The sequence below is a fragment of the Delphinus delphis genome, chromosome 2, assembly GCF_949987515.2.
Source record: "Delphinus delphis chromosome 2, mDelDel1.2, whole genome shotgun sequence".
Lineage (NCBI taxonomy): Eukaryota > Metazoa > Chordata > Mammalia > Artiodactyla > Delphinidae > Delphinus > Delphinus delphis.
In genome coordinates, this window is record NC_082684.1 from 50,625,915 (window position 1) to 50,634,180 (window position 8,266).

Below are 8,266 nucleotides of genomic sequence, written 5' to 3' on the forward strand. Positions count from 1 at the left end.
CCCTGCCCTGTCTCTGTGGCTCTGAGGACCTGCAGGAAGGCAGGACCAGGCTGTTCTCCTAAGCAGAGGCTACGGCTGGGTTGCTACTTTCATTCAAATATCAGTGACTAAGAAACCTCAAGGTCTCCTTTTTGTAAACTGCTTAGAGATGTCGGAAAACGAGGGAAGAGGCACAGAGGAGAAGTGGGGGTGGGAAGACAGGAGGATTAGGGAGGAGGAGAGAAAGGAGAGGCTTGCCAAGCTGAGCACCTGGTGAGCTTGACGCCCACCCGCCAGGCTCCGGGCAGGCTGTCAGCTTCGGAGAAGCGGCCTCGGGAAGCCCTGAGGAGAGCGTGCTCACAGGCTTTGCTGGTGCTGATGCAGTTCTGGCTTGGCCTAACCATCGGTCCTTCTTTAATCCTTATTAAAAGCTGTCATTTTCTCCCTCCCTGGTGGCCAGTTTAGTGGTAAGAAATTCAACTAAAAGTAAGGCCTTAAACCTATTAATTTGGAATGGCCCAAAAGAAGGGGAGCCTGCCCAAAACAGAAAACGCCAAAGGAAACTCTCTCCTTCACATTACTGAGCGGTTCTTCTTGTCCCCCAGCATTTGCATGGAGCGCTGTCTGGGTCCAAGGCTGTGCTCAGAGAGCTCAGGACGGTCCTTTAACTGAGAATAAACAGCAAGGTGAGATTCAGCTTTTCTCAGCATACCTGCAGGAAGTGAATAAGAACTCCCAGGAAAAATAAGTTTGGGAAGCATTGGGTTCAAAGAAGTCAAGTGGGTTTTTATATTATATTTCTTAATATAAGAAAGAAATATAGTTAAGAGCCTTAAATGTACGCATGTGCAATGTGGCTCTCCAAGAAGGGTTTGAAAGAACCTGTTGATTTCCTTCTCAATACACTTCCCCACCCAGTCCCAGGGAGGAATGCTGGTTGGTCTGAACCATTCCCCTGGATGGTGTTTGTTTTATTAAACATGAGCATGTGATGCAGCCCTGACCACAGGTGGTAAGGCTTGGGGACTTCCAGGAAGGTGTTCCTTGCTCTCAAAACAGAACCCAAGACAGTACTTGACTGTTCCAGGCTTTGGGCATTATCACAGGAAGAGGTGAGCTTAGAGCTGCTGCAGTCGTATTAGGGTCATGAGGAGAAGGCCAAGAGCCTCCAGAGATGCTTATCTCTCTCCCTGGTGTGCGATTAAGCTGTTGCTTTGACTCTTTGGGTTTATTTCTTCCTTGTCAGGCCTTGGGTGTTCTGTGTTTTTCAACTCACAGCATCCTGAAACCAGTGGGGACACAGCATGCAGACATTCTCGGATTCCTTTGACTACAGATGGTCCCTCTGACTGGTGTTTACTGAGAATGCTGTGGGAAAGTACACCAGGGTGAGGGACGTGGAGTTGGGGGTCAAAGGCTTCGGTTCTGCTTTAGGTTCTGACAATCACATGAGTTCCTGGGCCTCAGTTTCAACTCTGTGAGAAGACTACCTAACTCAAGTGCCTAATACTCTGCCAGGTACATAGTAGGTATGTCACAAACGTTGTTGTTTAATAAAACGGGGGAGGAGGAGAGGAATAGTCCAGTTTCAAATCTCATTTCTGCCTGAGAGTACTAACCATTTCAAAAGTAAAACCTGTGTTTTCTGGCCCCCTACCAGCTTATAGCACCCCCTAGCCCTGCACTCAGCAGGCAAAAGATAAAACAGGGACCATAGATGTCCCAGGTGGGCACCCTAGGTCTGGGGCCACAGCCCCTCACTCTTCTGCTAGAGCAAGCCTGGGTTCTTCTGGGCAATGCCCCCCGAAGGCCGTGTCCCTCTATGCATGCTAATGGCTGTGGGACCCTCCTCAGTGAGAACTTCCACGTGTACTGGTGGCCCTACCTGCCCCAGAAGGACAGTCTCCAGTCTAGACACTCATTTGGGTGCCAAGGGATTGAGTTCCCCCTTGTCCATGTCTCTGGCTGAGACTCAGAGCGACAGCTGGCAGACAGCTGACCCGGGCTTTGCTCGCTCTCTCTCTCTCCATCTCTCGTGTCCATTGGGACCTTTTATTTGCATGTAAGTGTTACATCCCTAGAAGAAGAATCCCAGGATTTTCCCTCCTGTGTGTTTTCCTCCATGATGCCAACTGAGGTCATCACTACACTGAAACCAAAGAGATAGGGACAGATGGTCCTGCTGTGACCAAATGCACATTCATGTGCCTGCTGCATAGTGAGGCCAAACAATCGGAGTTTGGAGCAGAGAAAGGTTTACTGCAGGGCCAAGCAAGGAGAACAGGTGGCTCGTGCTTAAAAATGCTGAACTCCCTGATGGTTTTCAGGGAGAGGTTTTTATAGGTAAAATTTGGGGTGAGGGCTGCAGGGTGTGTGACCGTCCTCTGATTGGTTTGTGGTGAGGTAACAGGGCGGTGCTCCAGGAATCTTGTGCTCAGCCTGAAGTTACCATCCTCCTCTTGGGTGGGAGCCTTAGTTCCTGCAGAAAATGTCAGAGATATGTTGTCGTGGACATTCCTTGAGGAGGAACTAGAACTCTATTTTACTGCACTATTGTTTTTTTTGACTGCTCTTTGCTTCTGCATTCTCTCCCTTCCCTGATTAGCAACTGTTTGAATCTGCCCCTTGGAACCCAGGGAAGGTACAGGAGGCAGAAGCCTTTTCCTACAAACAAGAAATGGGAGACACAAAGGCTTTTGTATCCAGAAGGGCCCCACAGGGTCTTGCTTGGTTTCACTGCCATTGTTCTCAATCTTTGAGTTGCACATCAGATCTGGGGCTCCACCCACACTTGTTTAATGTGCCCGTGAGGTTCATAAAAATGTTCCCAGCTCTGTGACCAACGACGATTTCAAAATTGCCAGTGTAACCATGCTTCATCATCATAGTTAGAAACCAGGCCATGACTGTAGAGCATGACCTTAAAAGAACCTGGTTTTGCCTTTCTTTTTGACATTGTTGATGCTCTTGAGAGTATCGGCCTGGACATTATGGCGGCATGGAAGGATGATGGAAAGACTGGGGCTTTGCTCTGTTGGGTTTGGGCCAATGAACAGCAGGGAGAGGGAGTGACAGTGTGTGAGTGTGTGTGTGTGCACTCGCGCGCATGTGCGTGCACACCCAGACACAGTCATGGCTCAGTAGAAACACCTCATGGAAGGAGGTGTTGCAGGAAGGGGGACCCCTTCCAGAGCCCGAGAGTGGGCTCTTGTCTAACACTCAGAAATGAATTGTCCGCGGGGACACACGTGCTGACAAAGCAAGAGGCTTTATTGGGAAGGGGCGCCCAGGCAGAGAGCAGGAGGGTAAGGGAGCCCAGGAGGACTGCTCTGCCACATGGTTCGCAGTTTTATGGTGATGGGGTTCGTTTCCGGGTTGTCTCTGGCCAATCATTCTGACTCAGGGTCCTTCCTGGTGGCACGCGTATCACTCAGCCAAGACAGATTCCTGCACTGAGGATTCTGGGAGGTTGGTAGGACATATGGACTGACATCTCCTCTCCCCTTTTGACCTTTTCCGAATTCTTCCCATTGGTGGTGGCTTGTTAGTTCTGTGTTCTTACCAGGACCTCCTGTCACATAATAACTCATGCAAATGGTTACTGTGGTGCCTGGCCAGGGTGGGCGGTTTCAGTCAGTGTTTCCCGTAACAGAGTGAGGTAGACCAGGCAAGTATTATTATTCATCTTTTACAGACCAAGAACTAGAGGTTCAGAGAGGTACAGGGGCTGCCCAAGGTGACATACCAGTCAGTGGCAGAGCCGCTTGTGAGAACAGGCCTCTGGCTCCCAGGCCATCTCTCTTCCCATGTTCTGTGAAGAACACGTTAGGTGTTTGGCCATGAACAGGACACTCGCTGTTCAAAGATGGAGGAGGTGTGGGCAGATACATAGAGAAGTATTTCTACCGCACCCTGGGGCTCTGAACCCACCAAGAGAACTGGGCACCACCTCTTTCACTCCTTCTACCTGCCCCGCTCTCTGAGGGGAGAGGAGACCATGCCACATGGCCAGGTTCTCAGGAGAAAAGCAGAACTGCATCACCCAAGAGGCTGGGTGAGGCAGGGGACCTGGTCACTTCAGGACCACCACCAGCAGAGAAGAAAGAGGAGAGAGGTACCAAGACAGGGGTGTTCCCCTGACTTTGGGGATACTTGGGGATTGAAATTACTCTTTGGGCAACACTTTAAATATGACAGTTCTATGCCACTGGACTGTGGGAGTCCTGACTTATGAACTGTTACAAGTACATGGTAGTCATGCCTAGTGTTAGTTTGGAGGAATGCTTGATGGGAGTGTGTCAATCTAGGAAGGCTTCCTGGAAGACGTGCTTCTTGAGCCAAGTTATAGAGTTGTGCTTCTTCTCTGAAGTGCATAGGAATCACCTGGGGTCTGATCCAGTAGGACTGGGGTGGAGCCTGCAATTCTGCTCTTCTTACAAGCTCCCAGGTGGTGCTGAAGCCTTGAGTAGGAAAGTTACAAAGGTAAGAGTTACTGTTACCGAACTGACCTTGAGTCTGCTCGCCTGCTGCAAAGCAAAGCCAATTTACTGACCCTGGGTTGTGGTCAAAGTACAGCATTTACTGCAGGTGCCAAGCAAAGAGAACATGCAGCTCACGCTCAAAAGACCAGAGCTCACAATGGCTTTCAGGGAAGGGTTTTTAAAGGCAACATCTGCGGGAAGGGTTGCAGGGTGCATGACTTTCTTCTGATTGGTTGGTGGGGAGGTAACGGGGCAATGTTTTGGAAATCTCAATCATCAACCTTCAGTTTCCAACCAGTCTGGGGTCTACAAGCACGTGGTCAGCATGCAGACACCATCCTCCACCTGGGTGGCGAGCGGGGGGGGGTCTTAGTTTCCATAGAACAACTCAAAGATGTGAGTCAGACTATTATGTATATCCCTTGAAGAGGAGCTAGGACTCTGTTTTATTGCTGAACTATTGTTTAAAGTATCATTGCTCGACTGCTTTCCTTTGTTTCTGCATTCCCTTACTTCCCTAATTAGTAACTGCCTGTGTCTGCTCTTTGGAATGCCGGGAAAGCCTAGGAGATTATAAAGTCTTTTTCTGTAAACAAGAAGTGGGGAACATGGAGGGGCCTTCATATCTGGGAGGGCCCCGCAGGATCCTGCTCGGTTTCAATGCTCCCTTTTCTTTGATACTCCTCAATCCTGAGGGGAACAGGGGCGGAACAAGAAAGGGAATAAAGTTTTGGATAGAGAGGTTAATCATAAACTTGGCAGGGGAGCTCAGTTTTAGGGGGACTCAGTTTCACGAACTCATTGAAAAGAGGAGTCATTCAGAGAGGACATTTCTGGAAATAGGCAAGATATAACGAAGGTCAAAGATGAGAAGTACCTTGGAGAGCAGGGTGTGTGGAGAAGGGGGTGCGTGAGGCAAGGAGGTGGCTACGACCTCACTTAAGAAGGCTGGGGATGCTGGAAGGGCCAGGTAAAGTGAATGAGGAGCTTGGATTCCTCCCATGAACCACACTCTTCTTGGGGCGGGCCTACCTGCCCTCTACCTGAATCCCTGGGCACTAAGAATGTTAAGAATGTTCATCCTTTGGCTTCACACAGCAGATCCTGGTTTCTTCGGGTCTGGCTAGGGGCTCAAATCTGCATTTTAAAGAAGCTCTCAAAATGATTCAGATGCAAACTAAAGTTTGCTAACCTGTGTTGGGCAATTAGAGGGTTTCAGATGGGGGAGGGACAAGATCGAATTTGCATTTCAGGTGGATCCCCTGAAAACCAGAGGAGGATGGGCCGGGAGCAGGGAGGCTGGTGAAGGCTGGTGGTTGTACAGGCCAGAGAAGCTGAGGCCTTGGACCAGGATTCTGGCAATCAGAAGGAAGAAGAGGATGAACGCAGATATTCATCGGTGACTCATCCGAGAGTTACTGCTAGATTCCCAGTCTTGGGTATCCAGGAGTAGGAGAGGTGATGAGTTTCATTTTAGACCTGCCAAGTTTGGGGGGCCATCCAGGAAGAGAAGTCCATCGGGCACTCGGATTTCAGAGTCTGAAGTTCAGTGCAAGGACCAGGTCTGGGTATAGATTTGGAAGTCAGCAACTGTAGTGTATTTACCATTAAACATCACAATGAACTTGGTGTTGGCAGCAGTAGGCTTTTCAGACTTTCCCAGGGGAAAGGCAATCTGAGTACTAATTTTGCCAGACATCAATACTGTTATCAACAGTGATGTTGATACATTGTATGTACAGAGAGCAGACTTCCCCGAGAACCTTGAGTACAGAGGAACGTAAGTTCTCCCCTCTTTCAAGTGGTGAGTCTAACCTCCCAAAATTGGTCTGAGAGAAGGAGGAACTCAGTAAAAAGGATCTATCCCATCTATCTTTCTGCTGTGATTTGACCTTGTAATGCACATTTTCTGACTCCAAGGGCAAATCATGCCAAATAGGATAGCGTCAGCTCTCCTAAATTTCTCACTCCCTTCACTTAGGGAGTTCCAGTCCTTCGGGACCCACACTCAGTGGGAAGAGATAGACAAGGAGGTGGCTATCCATGGTGCCTTGTGTTGAGGGCCCAGAAATCTAAATTAACCTACGTTTTTAGGAAAGGCTTATTGGAAGAGGCGACATCTGTTAGATTTTGAAGGTGGACTAGACGTTAGGTAGACGATGAATAGAGGTGGGGGAGAAGATGTGTTCTAGGAAGAAGACAGCACGTGCCAGGCACCAGATCACGAGCTAGGATGTGATCAGGCAACAGTGAATGATCAGATAGGGCTGGAGCAAAGAGCAGGTGTGGGACAGGGACTGGAAACGAGCCTAAGTGGGGAGTAGAGCCTATCATGAAGGGCTGGCTTACATGCAAAGATACGGAATTTAAGATATGTTAAAAACACTAAGATGCCGTTTAAGGAGGGGCACTTAACTGTGACAGCCGGCTGTGGGGTGCGTTCAGGAGGTTTTGCAGTGATCACCCAGGCATGAAGGGGACCTGAACCGAGACAAGTCTTGGCTCTTCCTGACAGCCCAACCCCCAAACAAATCTCCATTCTTCTCCTCCCTACATCTGGCAGCCGAATGAGCCACCAGCTCCTGGTCCTGGGCTCCACGGTAGCCCCTGACCAGTCTTGCTACTTCCATGCTTGTGCTTCACAACCTGTTCCCCACAGGGCAGCCAGAGTGACCTTTTAACGATGTATCTGTCCCTTCTCTGCTTAAAACCCTTCCGTGGCTTTCCATTGACTGCTCCTGAAAGAAAATCCAGCCTCCTTACCTGGGTGCATTTGATCTGGCCCTTCCTACCAGTCCAACCTCGTTTCCAGTCACACAGTCTGTCATTGTCCACACTCCTAACACCTGGCCCTTTTTTCTTTTCCTAAAACATGCCCAGCTCATTCCCATTTAGAGCTTTTGTGCCAACTCTTTCTCCTGCCAGGATCCTTACATGGCTGGCAATCCTCGCCTTCCCAGTTGCAATTTAAATAGCACTTCCTCAGAGAGGCTCTCCTTGAAAATCCCCTCAAATCTACAGGAGCACAAATTGCTCTGTTTCAATTCTCTGAGCAGCTCTCATTACTCTCAGGCATTTCTCTGTTTATTTGTCCACATATCTATTATCTCCCTCCTCTGTAGTCAATAATCGCCAAAAATGGCCACCGTCAATTCTTCCTCTCATTGTATGTACACTGATCACGAGGTGGGGTCTGATTCTCCTTTCATTGAATCTGGACTGGGCTTTTGACTTCTTATTACTTGCTTTGACTGACAGAATGCAGCAGAAAGGATGCTGTCCGAGTCCTGGGCCTAACTTTTAAGAGGCGTGTGAGCTTCCACTTTTACTCTCGGAAGCTAGCTGCTAGGTAACGAGGCTGACTACCCTGGACCACCATGCTGTGAGGAATTCAGGCCTCCATATGGAGAAGCATGGACGTGCCAGACATGTGGTGTTGCCTGAGTGTAGATGAGTGAGTGATACCAGCTGACACCCAGGGAGGTAGAAGAGCCGCCTAACCTAGCCCTGACCAGTTCCTGACCAGAGAATGCTGAGACACAATAAGTCCTCGTTGTCTGAAGTCACTAATTTTGCAGGTTTGTTGTGCGGCAGGAGGTAACTGAAACGTCTTCCCACTAGAATGAAACTTCACCAGCTTTGCCTGAAAGTACCTGGCACATGCATAGACTCAGTAGATATTTGTTGAATGCATGAGTTTGGGGAAAATGGAGTGGACCATTGACCAGAAGTCTCAGTGAAGCAAAAATGTTGATGTTTGACACTGTGAACGCTGGTAACCAAGTTTAGGGATATTGGAGTTTAAC

At 49.1% G+C, this 8,266-nt stretch overlaps 1 pseudogene; it reads right to left on the reverse strand.

The window, feature by feature from the left end:
* Nucleotides 1–2,056: 2,056 nt before the first annotated feature.
* On the reverse strand, nucleotides 2,057–6,159 carry LOC132417865 (small ribosomal subunit protein uS8 pseudogene; annotated as a pseudogene).
* Between the last annotated feature and the right edge of the window lie 2,107 nt (nucleotides 6,160–8,266).